At 48.8% G+C, this 23436-nt stretch overlaps 1 protein-coding gene across 5 annotated transcripts in view; it reads left to right on the plus strand.

Annotated features, from left to right (window-relative positions):
* The window catches only part of STARD8 (StAR related lipid transfer domain containing 8), a 78040-nt gene that overhangs the window by 21431 nt on the left and 33173 nt on the right, over nt 1-23436 (plus strand). For 2 of the 5 annotated variants that reach the window (XM_063659985.1, XM_063659988.1), the window contains exon 1: nt 6593-6740. The exons of the other annotated variants lie outside the window; for them this stretch is intronic. The gene's annotated coding sequence lies outside the window, so the exon portion shown is untranslated. Of the gene's footprint in view, nt 1-6592; nt 6741-23436 lie in introns of those variants that run through there. 5 annotated transcript variants of the gene reach the window in all.

The raw sequence follows: 23436 nt of genomic DNA on the forward strand, positions 1-23436 counted from the left end.
CTGCTTCCTCCAAATAAAACCCACAATTCAAAACTGCCTCTTAAGTGCTGAAGTGAGAATACTTGATTGGGGCCAGAAGCTCTAGGTTCCAGTTTTGGCTGTGACCTTTGCCAGCTGTGTGTCCTTGGGCCTGTCCCTTTCCCTCTCTGGGCCTTAGTGTCTCTAACTATAAAATGAATAGCTTGCTTTAAATGACCTCTAAGGTATCTTGCTGCTCTGAAATTCAATGACTCTTTGACTTACAAACCCCACACTCCGCGGAGTTCATTAGCTCGCTTACCAGCAGCCCACAGAGGTGAGGAGGCTGCTGACCTTCCCTCCCACCACCTTTGCACCAAATCTTCCCCAAGACCCCCTGCTCCCAGTGCACAAAGCTCCTTTTGTTGCCTGGAGCCATTCGGGGCTTCACTCCAGGCTCCTGCTGAAGTGGCTGAGGTGGCCTGGTGGGGTAATAGTTTGCCTGTAACAAGAGCCCCTGCTCACAACCCAACTGGCTCCAGTCTGGCTGCAGGCTTGGCCTCAGCATCAGACTCATCCATCAGCTGCCCCAGACCCCTCCCCCAAGCTCTGAGTGGGCGGGGAGACAGATTTGAACGGTAGAAAATAGAAACAAATACATTTATTTAACATGCTATTGGGTGTCTGTCACCTCTAAGGCTCAGAAGGGCAATGGACAAAAATACTAAGCATATGAAAGTCATCAGAATAATAATAATTCAATCCATATCCTTTCTTTTGAAAATGACCAAATCATTTTTATAACGAAGTCTTGACAGATCTAGTCATTTAACATTTGTTATTTTACAAAGAACATTTGCAGGGCATGGCTTATCTAACATTTGACAGATATTTTACCCAGCAACTTGGAATAGTATAAAGATCTACTTAGTTAGGGAGCATCTGGAATTTATTATCATTTGAGACAGGAAATCTTTTAACCATGATCCACAGTGAATTCAGCCAAGGTAAAAATGCTGGGCTGTGTGTGACTTGAGAGACCTAGGATCTAGTCTCGTCTCCATCATTAACTCCTTCTGTGACCTTGAGTTAGTCACCTCTGCTCCCTGGGCCTCAGTTTCCTTGTCTGCAAAATGAGAATGTTGAACTAGAGGGTCTCAAGATTTTGATTTTGCACGCTGGCCCCCTCTCCTCCAGAAGTCAGGTTGAAAGGAAGGGGAGGTGGGGATAGGGTCAGTGGAAAGGGCAATTTCAAGGTGTTCTTTGGGATGGGGGGAAGGGTTTCCAGGCCTGTGGAGGAGTGTAAGGGCTTCTTTTGTGGCCTAAGAGGCTGGGAAGCCCAGGGTCTCAGTTGCTGTTTTCAAGAGTGCAAGACAGTATTAGGTCTAGGTTTAGAGAGGCAGGTCAGGTACATCTCCCTAGGTATAGCCTAGATGAACATTTTCACAGTGTAGGCCACCCCAAATCAGGAGCTGGAGAGGGCATGGGAACTTCAGGTGGAAAGACAGGTCTGAAAAGGACCTGGGAAGTGCTATTGGACACTTCCACCAGAAGGTCCTGTGGCTCCTTCAAACTCAACACTAAAGATCATAAGTCTTTATCATTTCTCTGGAAACCTCCTCTTTCTCCAGAATCCGCTTTCTTGGTTAAAGCAGCCCTATGCACCCAGCCACTCCAGCAAGAATCACGGACGTTACCTGGACTCCATCTTTCTAATTTGCTGCCATTTAGATGTGTGCATGGGACCTCTTCATAAGGCTTCCTAAATCTACCCCCTTTTCTTGTAACTCACACTAGCATTGCCCTCCATCTGGGCCCTAGCAGCTCTGGCCTTGATGGTTGCAACCACTACCTAACTGGTCTTCCTGCCACCATGCTCGCCCCTCCAGTTCACCCTCCATACTGCTGCCAAAGTTCTTTCTTTAAAAGAAAATCTTAGGCATCCTCAAAAATCTTTGGTTGTTTCCCACCTTTGGTCGAAGACCAACTTCTTTGCTCTGGCATTCAAGGTCTCTCAAGCTTAGACAGCCTATCTTTCTTGCTTCCTCTCCCACCTCGTTCCTATATTTCTGAGCCCCATGGGACAACTCGCTATTTCCTAGACAGACAGTGAATTCTCATATTGGACTCTCCACTGAGTGTGTTGTTGCCAGCCCCCTCCTTGGCCTGTCAAGCCACACTCTGGCCTCCCTTTCCATCTTGTCCGTAGCTATTACATTATAAAACATCACACTGTTCTGCATTGGCCTCTTTTCTTTCCTGTCTCTCCCATAGACCATGAGCTCTTGGTGTACAATGGCTATATCTGACTGACCCCTGGATTCCAGAACTAAGCATAAGGCCTCACATAAACAATGAGTCTGCCAAGAACTGGCTTTTATTTTTGATGGCATAGCAAAAGAACTTCTGGTAATCAGACTGGTGACTTCTTCCTTTCAGCAGACTTTCTTCCCTATCATTTCAGCTCTGAACTAGCTATTACAGATCAACATAGAGCCCCACTGGCTCCAGATGACAAAACCTCTTGAGACAGGGCCTTGAGGATCCAGTGGTTCCAGCCAATGGTGCAAATCCATGTAAAACACATTTTCACCAAACTCTTGAAATTTGGAGGTCGCCCACATCTCAAGGCAGGAAGGGCACTTAAGGACTATATTAACCCGTGCTTTTGAAGCTGAGTACTGAGGAGCCCTAGTGTCCCCTAGTGTCTTAGGGGACATGAGAGGAAGACAGAGTTATGGGATATCTCATTCCTGCTTCATTCAACTAAACCTATTTGACTTTTCGAAGGTTCCATGAACATTTCATTTGGAGACTGGAGTTGGCGGCGTTGAAGTTTCATTTGGAGACTGTAGTTGGCTGCATTAAATGTTGGCGATCATGGCTCGAATCTGGTGTTCAATTTTCCCTTTTTTACCTTTCCTGCTACATGCCCAACTTGGGCTTTGACAAAACTCTTCAGGTATGGTGAAGCATCCTTTTTCATTCTATACTGTTAAAAGTTCTTTATATTGAGCCAGAATCTGCCTTACAACAACTTCCACCCAGTGGTCCTATTTTCACCCCTTGGAAGTAGTGTGTTCCTTCTTCCTTAAGGCCAATCTGCTGGCATTTAGAATCTCCCAAAGTCTAAGGTAGGAGGGATCTTATAGCTCATACAGTCCAGTGTTTTCATTGCAGCTGGGGAATGAAGCCCAGAGAAACTAAGTGATCTGCACAACAGCATAGAGCTAGTTGGCAGCAAAACTGAGACTAAAACCTAAGTCTCTACTCATCTATAATGTGCTCCCCAGAATCTGTCCTTTCCTAGCTCCTAAAATCATTTCTCACAGTCCTGATCACTCTTCACTACACGTACTCCTGACTGACAGTGACCAATGGCTGAAGATCAGCAGCTGAGCTTGTGAAAGCTCCATGGCTCCCAAGACTTGGTCTGCCTGGGGAGAGGGCAGAGGCAAAGCAGAACAAGCTGGTGTCAGAAGCAGAGCCTTTCCCTCACCACAGCCTGAAAGTCATTCTGCTCATCCTTCTCTTCTTTCCATAAAACTAAATTCCATTCAAACAGCCCTCCCCCCATGGCAGGGCAGCCAAGGGGCAGCTTTCAGAGGCCCCTTCTGACCTGTTTGCTAAAGGGTTCCTTCTGTGTGACCTTCCACATCCCAAGCCCAGAAACAGGAAGAGTTAGTTTGGTTTGCTTTTTGAGAAGAAAAATGAAAACATAGGAAGTAGGGCTCCTGAGAACAGAGGCTTCCAACTCTGTGTTCATTTGTCCCTGGAGCAGGATATTTCAGGGAATACATTCCACAGGGGAAGGGAACAGCCTCCCTTATTAAAAACAAAACACAAAACCCTTCAAGGTTTGGAGAAAGAAAAAGGCCAAAAGGAGACTTTTAAGGAGGGGAGGGGCAATTGTTTTATAATCTCCAGCCCTTCATCCCCTTGGCCACTTGGAGCTGTCATACTTTGATCTCACTACCGTTATCAGCACATCTGTTCCCCAGAGATGTCCTGCTCCCTTTAACCTATGGCCCAAGAAAGAGTCCAAGTCTCCTTTCTTGTTTCCCTGAGGATGACCAAAGTAGGCTGGCACTCAGAACCTTCAATTAAAACCAAGAAAAAACAGACAGTAATTAATTACACAATGCGCAAACAGCAGAACAACATTCAGGCCTTACCAAGTATGTGCTTTTTGTTTTAAGAAGCCCAGCAAAAGCAGGGAAGTGCTTTGTCAGTCCCCAAATATCTCTCGGGATAACTACTTCATCGCCCCAGATGCGCTGTCATAAGTTTGCCTGGCTTTCTCCCCTCTCAGCTGTGAGTCACTGGGAGGCAGGTGCCATCTTGTTTCCCTACCACTGTTGCTAGAAGGGCAATACAACAGGTCTTTTACCAAAAACAACAACAACAACAACAATAACAACAACAACAAAACAACCTTCCAGAACCCCTACTGTTCTTTTCAGTTCTAGTTTCTGGGCTGAGGAACATGGTTAGTTCACAGATAGTTGCCAGGGTAAAAGTGTGGATCATTTTGGGGTGCCAAAGAAACATAGCCCTGCAAGGAAACCAGCTCTGCCTACAATCTGGAGCTTCTACAGGTACACATGTACATGTGTCACATGTGTAGTGTGCAAACACACATAGTCTATTTACCAAAATTTTAGTTTCATGGAATAACAAGGCCTTCACCATACAAAAACATACCATTGTCTCCCCTGAGGTTATAGGTAAGCAGAACCTCTTCCCAGAAGATGCTTCCAAGAGCATCTGCCTGGATTGGCTTGTTTTTTTCCAAAAAGATCTGGGGGCAAAATTTTCATATTAAAACAAGCATATAATTGTTGTGGAATAGCATAAAAAATTCACATGAATTACCTGGGCATGATGGCTCACACTTGTAATCCCAGCACTTTGGGAGGCCAAGGCGGATGGATCACCTGAAGTCAGGAGTTCGAGACCAGCCTGACCAACATGGTGAAACCCCGTCTTTACTAAAAATACAAAAATTAGCTAAGTGTGGTGGCGGATGCCTGTAATCCCAGCTACTTGGGAGGCTGAGGCAGGAGAATCACTTGAACACAGAGGCAGAGGTTGCAGTGAGCCGAGATCGCACCATTGCCCTGCAGCCTGGGTGACAAGAGCAAAACTCCATCTCAAAAAAAAAAAAAAAAATTCCCATGAATTCATAAGATAAAAGTGGAGACTTGAAAAAAAATTCTCACTTGTGGTTGGCTGTGTGAGATTCTCCTCCAGCTCCTCGGGCCTGTGTGGGGAATAAATTCTTTCTGTTCTTTGGAGTTACTTTGGGGATGCAAAAGTCTGAGAGCCACAAAGTAAAACAGTAGGCTCCTTGAGGGTAGAAACGTCTCATTTTTCTCTGTATCCTCACATCTGAAACAGAGCCAGCCACAAACAGAGTGCTTGGGAACTATTTGCTCCATCCATGCATCCATCCATCCATCTATCCATTCATCCATCTATCCATCCTTACCAAGAAACAAGCAAAAAAGGTAGCCTTAGAGTGGTGGAAAGAATACAGTTTCTGGAAAATTCATAAACCTCTGGGTCTGAATTCTGACTTTGTCAGTTATTAGCTGTGTCATCACATCTCTAAGCCTCAGTTTTCTCAGGTTTTTTTTTTTTTTTTTTTTTTTTTTTGAGATGGAGTCTTGCTCTGTTGCCCAGGCTGGAGTGCAGTGGTGCAGTCTTGGCTCTCTGCAACCTCCACCTCCTGGGTTCAGTTGATTCTCCCACTTTAGCCTCCCAAGTAGCTGGGATTACAGGCACGCACCACCATGCCCGGCTAATTTTTTTTTTTTTTGAGATGGAGTTTCACTCTTGTTGCCCAGGCTGGAGTGCAAAGATGCGATCTCGGCTCACTGCAACCTCCGCCTCCCGGGTTCAAGCAATTCTCCTGCCTCAGCCTCCCCGAGTAGCTAGGATTACACACATGCACCACCATGCCTGGCTAATTTTTGTGTTTTTAGTTGAGACGGGGTTTCACCATGTTGGTCAGGCTGATCTCGAACTCCTGACCTCAGGTGATCCACCTGCCTTGGCCTCCCAAAGTGCTGGGATTATAGGCGTGAGCCACCGCTCCCAGCCTAATTTTTGTATTTTTAGTAGAGACAGGGTTTTGCCATGTTGGCCAGGCTGGTCTCAAACTCCTGACCTCAGGTGATCCACCCGTCTCGGCTTCCCAAAGTGCTTGGATTGCAGGGATGAGCCACCATGCCTTGCCCTAGTTTTCTCAGTTTTAAAATAAGAATCCAAATACCCAACTCCTGGGTTGTTGTGGGACCTTAAGTGTGATAATGGGAGTGGGAGTGCTCTATAAGATCCCAGACAATACAGAAATTATAGTTATTTCATGACTATCAAATTACCACCATGACTAGCCCAGGCAGTAGTGGAGGGGGAGGGGAAGATGTTTTCTCCAGCCAGAAGTCTGATTTGAGAATAAGAAAGCAGGAGCTGAGACCTCAGGAATGAGCCCCCGGGCCTCTGGGATGGAGAGGGCAGATGTTGAATCCTGGCTCCAGCTCCACCCCCACTCCAGGAAGGCAGTAGCAGGCCAGAGGGGAACTTGGGGTGGAGTGATGGAAGGATCAGATGTGCCTCATACACTTCAGGTCTCCAAAGACCAGATGTTCTTTCCTTCTCACGTCTGCCAATGAGCCCCTTTGAGGCCCGGTTTGCAGCAAGGGTCATTCATCACTGGGGCTGAAATACAACCAGGCATAATGTGTTGACTTGGCTGCTAACAGACTCTGCCTCCTTGGGTAAGTCCCTTTTTCTCTCTGGGCCCCAATTTCCCTATCATTAAAATGAAAGGATTGGATCGCGTTGTCCCTCAGGTCCTTTGAGCTCCTACACGCTATGTTTAAGACTTTTTTGGGCCTTGATTTTCTAAAAATGTGAACAATGTGATTTGCCAAAAATATAATTCGTCTGATCATCTGATAGTTGGACACTGAATCATGGATGGGTGAAAAAGTTCAAAGCAATTGTGGGGCAGGAGACGACGGGCCTGGCTGGGGCCCTCTTCTGTTTTTAAGTCTGCTGGTTCCTGTGGCTCCTTCTGTACGTGTCTGTGTCTGGCCAAACCGGCCCGGCTCGGCTGGACATCTCAGAGCAAGCCGAGGTTGTAGCCCAGGTAGATGGCTTGTGGATACAGCAGGTGTTTCCCAAGCCCCGAGATCTGGCTCAGGTACCTCACAATATAAAATGAGGAAAGGAAAGAAAACAGGAAATCCTACTCACTATATGCAACTAATTGTTTAGGAAGAATTGCTTCTAGGCAAGCCCGTTGTCTCAGAAGTCAGCAACAGCTGCTGGGTTGGAATGGCTAACTTGTGCAATCTCTGAGATTCTCAGGCTCCCCCCAAACCCCATCTCAACCTGTTTAGACCTCTGCCATTCTCTGAAGCTCAGCTCAAATACTGTTCCCTCCCTCTTTCAAATCCCCATCATACTGTGTATCTGTCTTATAGCATGAATCATGCCTTGTATTTTGAGCTATTTCCTTTCACATATGGATTAAAAATAAAATACATGTTCTGAGTGAAAATTCCAACCTATAATCTTTCACTCTCACTTTCCAGAGTTAGCCGCTCTGAAAAGGTTGTTGTTTTTTGTTTGTTTGTTTGTTTGTTTTGGCTTTCCAGAAATCTTCTATTGCCAAAGCTATTGAAAATGTGAGGTTGGGCGTGGTGACTTATGCCTGTAATCCCAGCAATTTGGGAGGCCAAGGTGGGAGGATCATTTGTGTCCAGGAGTTTGAGACCAGCCTGGGCAACATAGGGAGACCCCGCCCCTACCAAAAAAAATAATAATTAGCCAGGTGTGGTGGTACATGCCTGTAGTCCCAGGTACTCAGGAAGCTGAGGTGGGAGGATGGCTTGAGCCTGGGAGGTTGAGGCTGCAGTGGGCCGTGATCGTGGCACTGCACTCCAGCCTGGGTGACAGAATGAGACCCTGTCTCAAAAAAATTTTAAAAAAAGTTTTGAACAGAGCGTTGGCTCTGGAGTCTAAGCACTTAGATTTAAGTCTCAGCTCTCTGCTTGCTGGTCAGATCAGCTTCAGCAAATTCTATCACCCCTTTGACCCTCAGTTGTCTGCTCTGTAAATGGGATAAACATGTCCTCTTCTCCTGTCCCACAGGGTTGGTGTAAGGGCCAAATGAGAAAAGAGATTGAAAGCACCTTGGAAACTGTAAGGGGGGCCCTATTTATCTCCATGCTTGTTACTGCAACTTGACTGTAAGCACCTTTGAAACAGAAACTTGGCCCCTTGGGGGCTGTGTCCCCATTGCCTCTTGTTCCAGTTTGTCCAGAACGGGAAGGTGGTGATGCCGGGGGTATGGAACTGAATCCCCAGAGTCATGCTACACCTGAAGGTGCTGATGCTCTGCTCCTGCCCTGGTTCTGGGCACACAGCTACTTGACCTTCCTTTGAAGCCAAACTCAGCTGAGAGGACCATTTTTCTAAAGTTACTTGGCTTGCAAAATGCTGCTCCTCCACCAAGTGGGCACTGGCCCAGCCTCACTGCCCCAGTGTGCTTTCATTACTTTGAAAATTCTGCAACTCTTGTTTCACCACCTCTACCTCCTTCAGCTCCTAGCTCCTCAGATTCTGGCTCCAAGTAATGATTTCAAAGTTCCCCATGCCCCCCACCCACCCCCCAATGTATAATACATATATAGAGAGAGAGAGGAAGTAGAAAGATGTGGCCAAGAAAATTCAATTTTCTCTATTGATCAGATGTAAAACTGTTGGAAATTACAGCTAGAAAGCTCTGCAGATAGCATTTAGTCCAACCTGCATCACTCCCCTTCAACCTTTGACAGATGGGAAACTGAGACCCAGAAAAGGGAAGGGACTTATGCAGTGAGTTTGTGGCTCTGACCTCCAAGTAAAGGTGGGAAAGGGCAAGACTCTGCAATTTACCAATGCACCGCTGAAAGGGTTAAAGTCAAGGAAACTAGCATGGGGAAGGTGGGTGGGGTCAAAGAAGAGATGAGTGTGGCCAGAGAAGGGAGGATCAATCAGGAGAAACAGTCGGGACCAGCTGCAAAATTCCCCTGGAAAGTAGAAATAGAAGAAATATGAGGGTTGTGGTTTAGCAAGTTATTATGAGTCTTGCTGAGCAAAGAGAGGGAAGAGAGAGGAAGAGAAAAGTAGAGGGGGCCAAAAGAGGAGTAAAAAGGGAAGGAGGAAGGCCAAACCAGACGAATGGAGGAGATTGAGAGTGATAGGGTCAGTGAGTACTTAAACGCAGCAAATCAGTAGAGTCCTGTCCTGTGTGGGGCATCCAGCTACCTTATAAGTTACCACTAACTCTGCTGCCTGGTTTCTTCTTCTAGGCTCCGAGCACATGAGCCAGTCCTTACTTTCTTAGCAAACTCAGCCCTTTTCCACTGTCCACTGTTTGGAGAGGCAGTTCCAGACTGTAGGCTTTTTACCTCAGTAGAGTTGGCATACCAACACAAGGGCACTGTGCAGCCTGGCCTGGCTGCCAGAGCAGGCTCTAGATCCCCCACTCCACAGTCATGATCTGATTTTAGTCACACAGTCATACTGTGAGTTGAACTCAGCCCATTTTACAGATGAGAGGTACAATAATTTTCAAATGAAAACAACAACAATAAGAATAAACCTAAATATATATTGGGAAACAATACATATACTGATTAAGAATGAGAGTGCTGGAGACAAACGGCCTGTATTCAGATCCCCATTTTGCCCCTCATTAGTTGTGTGATCTTGGACAGGTTGCCAGATTTCTCTGTGCAAGTTTGGAAGGATCAAATGAGTTGATCCAAGTATACAACCTTTGAACAATGCCTGGCACATAGTCAGTGCTCAATAAATGGTGACTATTCTTGCCATTGTCATTAGTATGTGCCAGATGCTGTTCTAAGTGTTTTACCTGTATTATGTCATGCAATCATCACTCAGAAGGTAACTGAGGCTCAAGTGCAAGAAGAATATATCTGGTTCATTGGCTTTTAAAACTTCGTTAGATGCAGACTTCTACCCCCCAAAATTGAATCTTATGTGACACCCCAATATATAAAACAAATAAAAACAGCATGGCTCTGATTGAAGCAAGGTGGGGTAGGAGTGGGACCTGGAGACTCCTGGCTCAGTGTTCCCTGTTCTCCCCTCCCCCAGCCTCCCTATGATAGGCTTTGAGGCTCTTCCCCACCCACTGATCTAGTCCATCTAAACTTTTTATGCTCAGATAAAGACATTGTAACTCTGAAGGGGCAAATAACATGCCCAAGGTTAAACAACAAGTCAAAGGCAGAGTGGGGTACCAGGCATGAAGGGACAATCACTTAGTCAAAGAGAACAGCCCCCTTGGTTAAACTAGAACACAGAACATCTCAAGCTTGGGCAAAGAAGAGCTAGGAAAGGAGAGTGAGCAGGAGGGAAGGGGAGTCCCCGATGTGAGCAGCCCCACTGACTATTCATATGCTGCTGGGGCCACCCCAGACGTCAAGATAAGACAAAGCCCTATCCACATGGGGCCTCTCATTGCACAGGGTTTGGGGTTCTGTTGTGACAAGGGATGTAGCCTCCTCTCCCTTAGGTGTCCGTTCTGTGGGATGCAGCTGACTGGGGCCAAATCCCACCATCCAGGCCTTTCTATTGGGCTCCTGGCCTGAGCTGGCATTACCACAACTCTCCTTCTCCTCTAGGGTTCTGGGATGGCAGCTTGACTTCTAACCCATTGTTGTTGGAGTGGGGGAGGTAAGGGGGGTAGACTTGACGCTCCGCCCTTTTCACAGCTTCCATGTATGTGCGCCCCTATCTGTTCAAGGCACGCCACTGCCAACGCTGTTTATCTAAGAACCTGTGCGTTGCCAACTTTTGTCTCTAGGACTTTGGCATGGGTTACCTGGGGACACTGCCCTGAGGAGAAATTATAGGATAAATTTTTCCAGAGAACTTCTTCGGGAACTCGGGACTTCCCTGGAATCCCTTCTTCTGACCTGTTCTCGTGAGCTACTCAGGCTCCGTGCAAGCCTTGGAAGACAATCTGCAGGGCTGAGCAGGGGAGGGGCAAATGCCGGAGGACAAAGCTCAAGTGCAAGGCCCTGAGTTCCTTGCCTCTGTTTGAATGGGCTTCAGGATCTCCATCTGTCCCATGTGGGGCGGGCATTGATCAGATGCTCTCTGAGGAACCACCAGCTCCAGGCTGGGCTTGTGTGGAAGCCTTGACCACTCGATGCTCTCTCAGGCACTGACCTAGAATCCGAGGGGGACACACCAAGTGACGGAAACAAACAGGGCCCCCTGGCTAGTCACAAGAGGGCAAGGATGAGGACACAGGAGGCAGAGTACTGACCTCCAAGCTGCAAAACGCTCCTCTTACACCAAAGCAGCTTTTCTTTCTGGCAAGGCCAGTTTGCATGAATGGACAGAGCCCTGGAATCCTGAGCCACACTGCAAGGCATGTGTTACTGTGTGTTGGTGCTATGCCCTGCCAGGTGACAGGAAGAGGAAAAGGGGCTTATGCAATCTCTGACTGAGGGGAAGGTGTGTGTACTAAGGCCAGGAAGTGGGGGTGGGGGCTGCTGTGGGTGGGCACTGTGACTACTTCTCAGATAAAGGCAGAAGGAATTAGTGAGCATCAGATCTGAGAGGCCTACGTGATACAAGGGCAAGAAGAAAGCAGCGAGGCAGGGTGAAGGGGTAAGTGGTGACTTTTCTGTTGACAAACACTTCTTTCCACCTAATAGTTCAGGGAGGTAGGTGTTACTGTCTCCATTTAACAAGTGAGGAAACTGAGGCTCAGAGGAGTTCTATGACATGTCATCTAGTAAGTGTTGAAGCTGATGTTCACATCGAAGGCTGCTTTGAGAGTTGCAGTTCTTAGGGGCCCCTTCTCTGGAGCTGGTAAAATGTGCACACATATACACTGTTTCTGCCATCCAGCAACCCTTCTAAGACTTGGCCACAAAGGGCTAGGAATTATCCTTCCCATTTTACTAAAGCCCAGAAAAGTTGAATGATTGGGCCATAGTCATCCATAGCAAGGTAGAGACAGGCAAAAGGCTGAGACTGGGGGGCCTTCTGATGGAAAGCTGCCGTACGCTGCTAGAAGTAGCACTCCCACTGTAGTTCCACCTGTGTCTGGTCATTTTCCACTTACGAAGTGCTCTCAGATCCGTTATCTTGAGGTTTACAGGGCAGAAAAAAAAATCTTCCATTTTCTAGGTGAAGAAACTGAGCATCAGTTACTTGCCAAAGGTTACACAGCTACTGAATGGCAGAGTCAGGACTTGAGACCAGAGTTGTGTCCAAACTCCCCTTTACTTTTCTGCCAAGTGCATGTGGCCAGCAACGGAAGGACAGAGTAAGTTCACTGAAACATAATGTTTGAAACCAAAAGCAGCAAACCCCAACTCCCTGAGGAGATATCTAAGCCCTTCTCTCTTTTCCATATGAACCTCTGAATTGCAGAGGCAGGCTTGCAGCCTTTGAGGGGGAAACAGAGAAGCCAATGAGCTCAGTTCTCCAGAGCAGACCCCAAGAGCTGCTGGCTTTCGTGGCTAACTAGATGCCTCATCGGCCCAATGGCTTTGTGGTCAGGGTGCCAGGGTTGGTCCAGCCACACCAATGGTGGGACTGGGGGAAGGTCTTCTCTCTCTTCCCCTCTCACCACCTGTGGTTGCATTTCATGCTTGGTCATTGAGTCATTTTTATGCTCCTTTCCTCAGTAACATGGGGGAAAGAAAACCTCAAATCTCTCAGCCACCATTTGGTTTGGTCAAGGTTGCTCCTGGGCTTTCCACTCACCCACCCACCTACTCACTTACTCTTCAATTTTTTTTTTTTTTTTTTTCAAACAGAATCTTGCTCTGTCACCCAGGCTGGAGTGCAGTGGCATGATCTCGGCTCACTGCAACGTCCGCCTCCCGGTTTCAAGTGATTATCCTGCCTCAGACTCCTGAGTAGCTGGGACTACAGGCACGCACCACCACGCCCGGCTAATTTTTGTATTTTTAGTAGAGACGGGGTTTCACCATGTTGGCCAGGCTGGTCTCAAACTCCTGACCTCAAGTGATCCGCCCACCTTGGCCTCCCAAAATGCTGGGATTACAGGCGTGAGGCACTGCGCCCAGTGCATTCAATCTTTTAATGAATATCCTCTCAAGTACTAACGCTGTGCCAAATCCCCTCCTGAGCAATGGATATGCCATTAATAATAACATACAGCCCCTGGCTGAGAGAATTCAAACCCTTATTGGGCAGGAAGACATAGATAATTAAACTCAATATAGAATGATTGCTGATGTAACTGAGCTGTGGAGTCACCCAGAAAGGGAACAGCTTATGCTATTCATAGGAGATACTGTACTAAAAGGGTATGTTGGACTTTACCAAGTATAGGAGATAGGGCAAATAATTTAACCTCTTCGTGTCTTCGTTTCCTCATCTGTAAAATGGGATAATAGTACCTACAGGGTTTCTGTAAGGACTTTATGAGTTAAAATGTGCCAAGAGCTGAGAATAGAGTCAGGCACATTGAAAGCACCATATAAATGTTTGTGAAATAAGTAAAGGAAGTAAGGATGATCATTCTTGTGAGAGAGAAGTGCACATGTAACACATTTGGTGGGTTAAGGAGGTGTGTTCTGGGAATGCCACCTGCGTTAACCGGGCAGGCTTGTGTGGTGCTTTGAATGCCACTCTTAGAAGTGTGGACTTGTCCCTGTAGGTGATGAGCAGCCATTTCTAAAGCTAGATCTTTGCCACAGAGGGTGGCAGAGGACTCCTGTGTGAAATGCTAGTGCTGTATCCACCAGCTCAACAGGTGCTAGGCCCAAGAGACTGCCACCAGCCAGGAAACAGTCAGTTGCCAAATCCGAATGCTGGACCAGCCCTGTGCATGGCCCAGCCCCAGGATTAGCATTGATATAGGGAAAGGGGCAGTAGGGAGCCCCCTTGTCACTGCCCTCAAGGAGCTGATCTTCTAATTGGAATAAGGCCTGCTTCTGCCAATAATCAAATCAATCATCCTGGTGGGAAGTGGTGGAGGTAGGTAGGTAAGAGAAACTCTCATGTGGCCTGAGAGGCAGTATGTACAGTGGTTACTAGCTAAAGCTGACAGTCCAAACTGTATGACCTTGGGCAAATTATTTAACCTCTCTATGCTATAGTTTTCCCATTGAAAATGGTAGCAATAATAATTCAGCTTATCATAGAGTTATATATGATGATTAAATCATATATAGAAAGTGCTTAGAATGCTGGCTCACATGACAAACACTCCATAAACCTTAGCTATTCTCAGTGACTAAGGGCCTATCTTTTACTGAACCAGGTGCCTGCTACCCCTGGGGTACAAGGCCATGGCCTGGAGGCATATGAAGGTATTAGACCTGTATGTCCCTTCTTCCTGGAGTGTACGTTTTCCTCAAAGGCTTAAGGAAGGAAAAGATGAATTTTAATAAGAAAACAAGGATGCATACTAGAGTTAACTGAAAATTCAAGTGGATGTTTAAGATAAGAGCTGGACTTCAAAGACATTCCCACTTGGAGCCAACGCTTCAGGTTTACATCATCAGCCCCCCAAGGTTTCATCACATTCTTCCCTCTCAGCCCTTAGGGGTACTTGAATACAAAAGTTACAGTAACACAAACACTTGTGAATTCAAGTAACTCTGAAGGGGGCCCAATCATTCTCTGGGGGTAAGGATGATTACCACCGTTATATATGGGTGAAGATGGAGGCTCAAGGTCCGAATCCTGCCACTGCCACTAATGAGCAATTTGGATTACCTTTGCTGCTCCTGAGTTTCTCCAACTGTAAACTGGGGTAATGATGATGATATATATACTTCAGAGCATCGTGGTAAGAATTAAATAAGCACTTAGAACAATGTCTGGTATAGCTTGTGCTCAATCCACATCAGCTTTTATTAGATCCATTCTTGCATCTCCTCTCACAGCACCATTGTCAGCTATGTGTCATATTATGTCCATTATCTGGAGGAGAAACTTGAAGCTGTGAAGGTTCAGTAAGGTGCCCTGTCTCCTCCTCTTTGCTAACAGCAGGCATTCCTGCCTGGAGTGAGGAGGTGGTGGGAATAAATAACTTCGAAGGTCCTTCCCAGCTCCAGGGCTCTGTGATTCAAGTGAATCTTCGGAGCTCTTTCATATCACTGTTCTGGCTGGAGCTGAAGCAGCAGAACTCAGGAAATAGGGGTGGGACTGGACAGGGCGGGAGATGCCTTAGCAGGGTGGGAAGTGACTGCTGCCGCCCTTCCTTCTAGGCCGCTGCCGCTGCTGGGGGCTATGTCCCACACTCCCGCCCAACCGGAGAGCAAAAGGGAAACTCCTCTGCTTGGAGGAAGCTGACTGAGGCCTCCTTTTCTGCGGGCGGCACGGGGGAGGGGGCTGCCCCTGTGACAGGGGCAGTGCAGGGACTGCTCGAAACTCAGGAGTCAACGCGGTGGCAGCAGAAAGCTGGGCCCAGAGAGGGGCATCCCAGTGGCTGTTTGTCCTGCCTGGGCTAGTCCAAAATGGGGACTGCTGATAGGCCAGAGGGTGCTGGGAGAGACGGGTTTCCCATTGATTTATGGTCATTTGAAGGGAAAAGAAAAATAATTCCGTGAAGTAGAAATGGCCTAGTGGAAGGAGGAGCAGAGTCAGATCTGCCTTGGTTCTGAAACAAACTCACTGTGTGACCTTGGACAAGTCCTCTTCCCCACATGAAGAATGCATTCATTCAGTCAGTAAATATTTTGTGAACACCTACTATGTGCCACCATTGCCCTGGGGAAAAGGGATGCATGGCATGAAGATCAACATGTTAACCTCTAATTTCCTTCTAGCTCTGACACTGAGTTCATGAAAAGTGGGTGCAAATATCATGCAAATAAGCACATATCAACTGGAAACTGCACTTCCTTTTTCTAGCTTACCCCTCACAAATGGAGTAGCTTAGCTCTAGATTCCAGGAACAAGGTATGGAGACAGTAGAGGGGAGGGGCTGTGACCTTCACCCATGTACCCCTTTATCGTTCACAAAGCACATTCATTATTCGCTTCGTGTCATAGGAATATTACCCTCATTTTACAGATGAGGAAACTGAGACTCAGAGAGGAGAAATCACCCGGGTTATGCTGCAGTTAGAGCAGAGGCCCTATTAGAATGTTGGTCCCTTTACTGGCCACCAACAGAAGTAGAATGGAAATGACCTGGTCTGAGAGCTGTTGGTAACTTTTGGCCTTATATCCATTGAAAACAAATTTAACCAGGACCCCCCACCATCCCCAAGTCAGGTAATGCAAGTTTGCTTGCTGTGGTGGGGATTACGCATTAGAGAAAAAGGTTATGTACCTCAGAGTCCTGGTCCAGGCTTTTTTTGTGGTACATGCCAGGGGCTAAACTCCTTGAAAATAAAAGCTAATCTTTCTTAATGAAGTCTATACTCCGTGCCAGGCACCATGATCAGTCCTTCAGATCCTTACAACAGTCCTGCAACATAGAGATAACTGCCCCGGCCTAGATGATGGCCAAGTCATTTGCATTATTGGGCCTCAGTTTTCCATCTGTAACATAAGGGAGTCTATAAGGACTGATTCCACTTCAGGATATTCTGGTATTAGAAAGATTTCAAAGTGTCGTTGGTGGAACCCAGCTGGTCGGTTGCTCAGGCCAGCCAGTCAGAAAACGGGGTTGCTGGGAGGAGTGAAAAGCAGGGGGCGGTAAGGGAGGCCGAGGAGTGAGTCAGTCTGCCAAGATGGCCAGAGCCATTGTTTCCTTCTCCATCTGGCTGTTGCACAAGGCCTTCCTCCATGTCACATGGTTGGTGAGATTTGGGGGCAGACAGGAGGTGGAGGGGCTGACACCATAACTAGGAAGACACCCCCATTATCTTGCACTGAGGTATGAGAACAGAAAGGAGAGGAATCAGTGGAGAGAAAACTCTCAAATGGGGGCCAAGTTGGAAAAGGCTGGAAAGAAGGTGACTCCAACCTGGAAGAAGGCTTCCGATGGTGATGGCGAGGCGGAATAGTTGAGTAGATGACTGGAGGCTAGAGAAGGGGGAGTTCCTGCTCAAGGTGGGGGCGTGGAAATTTCTAATCGCGACTGAGGGGGCGGGGAAACACAGCCATCATCCGCTCAGCCCCTCCCTCCCTGGGCTCCCCGCGGGTTCGCTCAGTCCCAGGGCAAAACTACCCGAGGCGCCAGCTAGCTCTCGGGGTGCTGAGCCGCCTGGCACCGCGCGGCGCCCGCGGACACATGGCCCAGGCGCGGGGCTGGGGTCCGGCGTTGCGGCTCCCGAAGCCACGGACGTGGACTCCGTGGGGTGTGAAGGGCACCCGGTGGGACGCGGCGCGCTGGGATCCAGGTGAACTGAGAGCCAGGCAGCCCCAGGCGGAGAGGTCAGGGCTGAGCTGCGCTTCGCGGAGAGCTTCCCGCACCGGCTCTTCGAAGCTCCCTGCTCCCTCTGCCTCCTTGTTTGGTTCCAGCCCGGTTTTCATCGTTGAGTCCTATGTCCATTTGTCTTAAAACCTCACCCCTGGCCGGCAGTGCCCCTCTTTGAGGCTTTCCACCCCGCACGCCTTCTTTCTTCTAATTCTTAGGCAGCTCTTGCGCCGCCCTATGGGTGCCCCATCCTCTTATCCCAGCAGTCTATCCGGCTTCGTCCCCACCCGCCTCTGTCTACATCCTCCGCTCAAAAAGAACACCACTTTGGTTACTAACACATGGTAGGCGTTTAGTAAACAGTATGTCCCTTTACACCCATTCCTCCAGCACCTTCTTCGTCTCTGCCTTTGGTGTCTGCCTGTTCACCCTCCTGTCTTCCTGTCCCACTATGTGTCTAACCGTCAACCTATGTTTTTTCCTTGTCATTGAGTTGTCCGTCTGTCCTTTCATCCTTTTATTTTTATTTATTTATTTATTTATTTTTGGTCTCCAGATCCTTAAGTGTTATCACCTACACAGTAGCTCCCTACATCCCCCTGTCACCCCAAGGGCCCCTTACCTTCCCACTCTGTACCCTAGGTGCAGGACACAGCCCAGCAACCCTGGCAGCGCCTTTATAATCAACTCGCATTGCCTGGGAGCTCCATCCCAAGGAATAGGTCTCTGAGGGATCTCCCAAAGTCTCTGGCATTTTGTCTTTTTAAAAATTGAAAAAAAAGTTTTGGGGTACTTATATTTCCAGGCTACTACTTCTGAGTAATTCTCATACTCACTCTCTCTCTCGAGACACGAACTTCTGAGCTCAAACAACTCTCCCTCCTCAGTCTCCAAAGTAGCTGGGATTATTGCAGCCAGCTCTAATTCGCTCTTGATTCCACTCAAAGGGCAGGGAGGAAATAGCAAACTGGGTTGAGTTTCTCACCATAGATTTAACATGGAATTGAACACGCTGAAACACAGGATCCTTGGAGATTCTGAGAACAGACTCTCTGATTGTACTTATGGGGACACTGAGAGCCAGAGAGGGCAAGACTCTCAGCCAGGTCACACAGTTCCTCCGTGGTAGAAACAAAGTAGAAGCCAGAGTGACAGCTGCCTGGCCCTGACCCAGGAGTCTTGGGTGTTGGGGGCCAGGATCATTTCCTTGGGGATCTGTTGATATAGAGTCCTCAGGTCCCATCCCCCCCACCCCTGCCCTGTTCTCTGGGAACTGACCTGGCTACCCACCTGCCTGGGATGGGCGTTCTCTGTTAGGGGCTGCCATTGCCTCCCCCACTGACATGGGAGCTCCAGGAAGGCAGGTACCCAGGCTGTGGGCTTGCCCGCCCCACTCTCTGACCCTGTCCCTTGCCCAGTGCCCGGCACAGACAAGGTCTGGGTAACCATGTTATGGGAACGGCTGATGCATGTGTGTGGAGAAGTTCCAGCCCTGGCTGAGGGCAAATCAGAACTCCTGCTTAGTAAGTGTGTATGTATGGAGGGGAAAGGGGGGAGCTGTGCTTGAGGAAAGGTCTGTTGAGAGGGTAGACGAGCTCCAAGGCCAAGTTGAGCCCAGAGCCCTTTGCTGAGTGGCCCTCAACCATCCGAACACATCCCATGCCCTCTCCGATGTCATCCTGGGGCCTCTGAGGGCTGCCCTTCAAGGTCAGGAGACAGGCGGATGGTTGGCCAGGGGCAGGCTCAGCCAGCCTGAATTGACATTGTCAAGCCCTAGAGACCCCTCTTCACAAGGCTGGGTTGGGCCAGGCTTGGGACAGGGCGTATAAAAGCCACACGCCTCTCCACAAGCAGCCCTCCAGCTTCCAGGGCACCAGGTCTGGTGGCAGTGTGGGGTCAGGCCGTGGCGGCTGACGATGGAGCCTGTGAATGGGAAGGAAGAGCCTCTCTTTCTGCTTCCCTGGCTCCTCCTCCCCTTCCCAGGTTTTTTCCTTGGGAGCTGCAGCTCTGGAGGGACACTGGAAAGGATCCCAGGCAAGGAGTCAGAATCCTGAGGGCTGTTCAAGGACTCTGGGTACCCATAGCCCCAGAGTGAGCTGGGAGCAACGCTGGGGGCAGAGACCAGGGCTCCAGGAGTGGGGCGGCTTAGCCTCAGCCCTCCTCTTCCCTGCCTTTCCTCCAGGCTCCCCACCCTTCCTTTTTCCTACTTTCCTCCCCTGGCCCCAGGTATCCCTCATCCTCAGAGGACCATCATGCCACCCCCACTCCCGTGCTCTGCAGAAGCCCTGTGCATGCTGGACTTGCAGATGCCCCACCCTCATGGGAACACACAGAGCAGCTCACAGAAGCAGAGCGTTCTGGAAGGAAGGGACCCTAGAACCAGGGCCCAGCCTGTTTTTCCAGATGAGGAAAGTGGGCCTAGCCAGGGAGGAGCAAGCTCCAGGGCTGAGGACTGAGACTAAACTGGGCAGAGGGGAGCACTCCTGTCCTCGCCTGCTGTGTGTGGGGTGTGGGGCTGTGTCAGAGGCGGGCTTGCCTTTGCTCATCTCCTCTCTGCATGTTGTGACTTTCGGAATCTGGAGGGCAGGAATGGGGTGGGGCACCAGGGTGGGCGTCCTGCTCTAGGTATCTTTGCCAATATGGTCACCAAGTGCTCTGTCCAGGGTGACCCCACCTATTTGTTAGGGCTGGGCAGGCAGACCTCCCTGAGGCGTTAGTGGGGTGCTCCACCTGCCTGCAGCAGAAAACCTCTGGGGACCCTTTGAGATGGGCCAGTAAGGTCAGTCCAGAGACCCATCCTGGGTGTGAAATGGTACCTGTGGCACTGTCATGGCCTGGGGGGTCTATTGAGTGGATGCTGGGGCCCAGCCTTCCATCAGGCTGGCACATTGACTGGTGTTGGTTGAGGAGAGATGACAGGCCCCCGAGTGTCTGGGAAAGAGCCAGGCCTGGGTTATCCAGCTCCACCTGCCCAGTCCAAGTGCCTGGAGGCAGTCATGAGCCGCCCCACACCTCTATGTCTGAGCTTAGGGAGGGCGAGGGCAGAGAGGTTAAGTGACCCCTGAATCTCCCCTGGCCTGGGCCTGGCTCGGCCTGTGCTCCAGAGTCCCTCACTGCCAGCCCAGGGCTCTGAGGTCAGCACAGAGCTCCGCCTTCCAGGGTGCTCTGGGGTGAGTGTAGAGGCAACTGTGATAGTCCCCTAGGCTGTGGGCTGAGAGGGGGTGCTCCTTCCAGGATATAGCTTTCTGTCCTCTGTCCACACTTGGCAACGTATAGACAGTGAGGTGTCTGTGTGGCCCTCACCTTTTCAAACCCCTCCCCACCACTGTATTTCCTCTGTCCACATCTGCCCCTGCTTGGGCTGTCTTCTTAGTGCAAATCTCCCTCCTATGGCCATGGCTCCTCAGGAAGTTTTGTTTTTGTTTGTTTGTTTGTTTTAATGAACCATGACTGTCCTCTGTTGTGGGACCTGATCAATAGCCCCCTTTCATGAGGCTGGGGGGGACCCCAAGCCACCAGGGAGCAGGCTTCGTTGAGGCATGCAGGAATGTGCGTACAAGTGTCAGAGCCTGTGTGTGAGGCCACCCGTGCTCATGTACTTGGTGGGGCTGGTCTGAGTGTAATTCGTTTTCCCCTCACTGCTCCTACCCCTTTTCTAAAAACTTCCCAGCTGAATTCCCTGAAGTGATTTGCTGCGGTTTCTTTAGCTCCTATGGAAAAGAGTAGTAGAAGAGTCTATCTGGTTCCTTTTAGATATTAACCTAGCCATTCCAGAGTGGGGGCATGGGTCTGCCGGCAGCAGCTTGAGCAACTCCCATTCCCAGGCAGGGAGGGGGTGGGGACTGTTGGGAGTCCTCAGGTAGGCCCTTATTGGGACCCAAGGGTCTCAGAGTGAGGCTCAGGGGAATGGTATATGGAACTGCTCTTTGCCACAGCCTAGGAGAAAAGGGCTGATAGGTCCCCCAAAGGTTAGCTCTATAGCACCTTCAGTGTCATCCTGCCACCTGCCACAGTCCTTTACGGTATACTTTCACATTTATTGTCTCTCCTCTACCCAGTGGGTATTATACTCTAGTCTTGTTATTTATAGGTGAAAAAACTGACGGCTGGAGTGGCACAATGACTTGTCCTGGGTGGCATAACAAGAAAGTGGTAGAACAGGGGCCAGCATTTAGCTCTACTACTTCCTAATCCAGGGCTCATTCTACTATTGCTCAGTGCTTCTCACCATATCTGACGCTTATAAGCACTTACTATGTGACAGCCATCATTCTAAGTGTTTACTTAGCCTAGTGGATCTGCTCTGCAGCCACTGAAGGTCAGGGTTGTGATGATCATCTACACTTTCCAGATGAGGAAACTGAGGCAGAGTCACACAGCTAGTAAGTAGCAGAGGCCATTTGTACCCAGGCCATCTTGCTCCAGTGTCCATTATACTCCCTCTTGTGGGGCTTACGTGGTCTGTGGGAGTGGTAGAATGAGGAAAGCCCCATGCCTCGGGCATAGAAACACACACACACACACGCACACACACACGCACACACACACGCACAGAGACTTTTTTTTTTGCCAGGCCTTGGCCTGCTTCAAGCACTCTACGTTCCCCTGCCTGATGACTGAGCTGGCATCCAAGGTAGCAACAGCAATGGTACTATAGGACACACAGGCAAGAGTGAGGGCTTGAGGAAAAGCGGAAGTCAAGAACCTAAAGCCTCCAGTTACCTCCATAGCCACTCAGGCTGCAACCTAGAAATGGGCCTGTGAAAAGGTGCTCTTTCTCATCCATTCCAGGCACTATTAATCCATGCAAGACTCAGGGTCAGGGAGCAGGGGTTGGCAGGGGTATTGAAGGGGATGAGCTATCTTTGCCCTGCTGAACAGGCTGAGCTCTCCTGGCCAGAATAAAAGAGGGAGAGCAAAAAAGACCAAAAGAAATAGCCCTGATATCGCTTGGGCCATTTCAAAATGTCACAATGTGCATGGCAAATATCATGATTGTAGCTTACCCTGACAATTGTGTTCACTGTCATTCGACAAGCATTTTTATTGAACATCTACTCTATGCCAGGCACTGCAAAGTTCTCCTTCTAAGTATTTATAGCAGTGCCCCATTTTTTGGTAGTTTTCGTACTATACCCTCCTCCTTTTTTGTTTCCTGGTTTGATGGCTCTTAAAAAAATACAGCTGGTGTCTCAGAACCCATGATACCTGATTCAGTTAAATGTATCTACTAAAAGATAAGTTGGCTTTGCTCATTAGTCATATGATTGTCATTTATTTTTGGTTGTGCTTTGAATATCTTTCAACATTTGTTCATTCATTAGTAAACAATAGTGAGGAAAGTACTGTAAGCACTGTGCTTGGTGCCCTGGAGTGGATGGAATTGGCTTTGACAAGGTTTCTTGCCCTTAGGGAAATGATAAAATCATTGCAGGACCCCACTTTTTGTCCTTTTTAGCACTGTGCACAGGCAAGATGCCTTTGGCTTCAACTCAGAGCCTTAAGGATGCTTACAATTGTTAAAGCCCAGCCTCAGGAAGGAGGTCATATCCCTTCCCACCCACCAGAAGGATTTTGCTTCTGGGAGTAACTTCTGGTGTGCAGGCCTCATCCATAGACCCAAGAGACTTGGCTCACCTTGAACAAATTGCTAGAGGATACGAGCGGCAGTCCTGCCATCAAGAGGAAAAGAGGGATACATGGGATACACACAGTGGTGGTAGTGTCACTTTACCATTGCTCTTCTGACTCTCATCAGGGCCAGCAGGGAAGGAATGTGGGAGAATTTCAGTTTGGCCTAGTGAACTGAAAGCTAGACAGGAGAGGGGCACTTGGGGCTGGGTTAGGTCTGGCTCTGTCTTTCCCTGGGTGACCTTGATAAAGGTGCTGCCCTCAGAGAGAGACATTTTTGCTCTCATCTGTATTGGATACTCTAACAAGCAAGTTAGATGGATGCAGTTCCTGCCTTCTAGGAATGGTATGGAGAAAATAACCAGTGTACAGGTATTGACCCTGCCATGGATTTGCTGGGTAAATCATTTGAGGCCAGGAGTGTGAGACCAGCCTGGGCAACATAGCAAGACTTC

This window comes from Pongo pygmaeus, chromosome X (assembly GCF_028885625.2).
Source record: "Pongo pygmaeus isolate AG05252 chromosome X, NHGRI_mPonPyg2-v2.0_pri, whole genome shotgun sequence".
Lineage (NCBI taxonomy): Eukaryota > Metazoa > Chordata > Mammalia > Primates > Hominidae > Pongo > Pongo pygmaeus.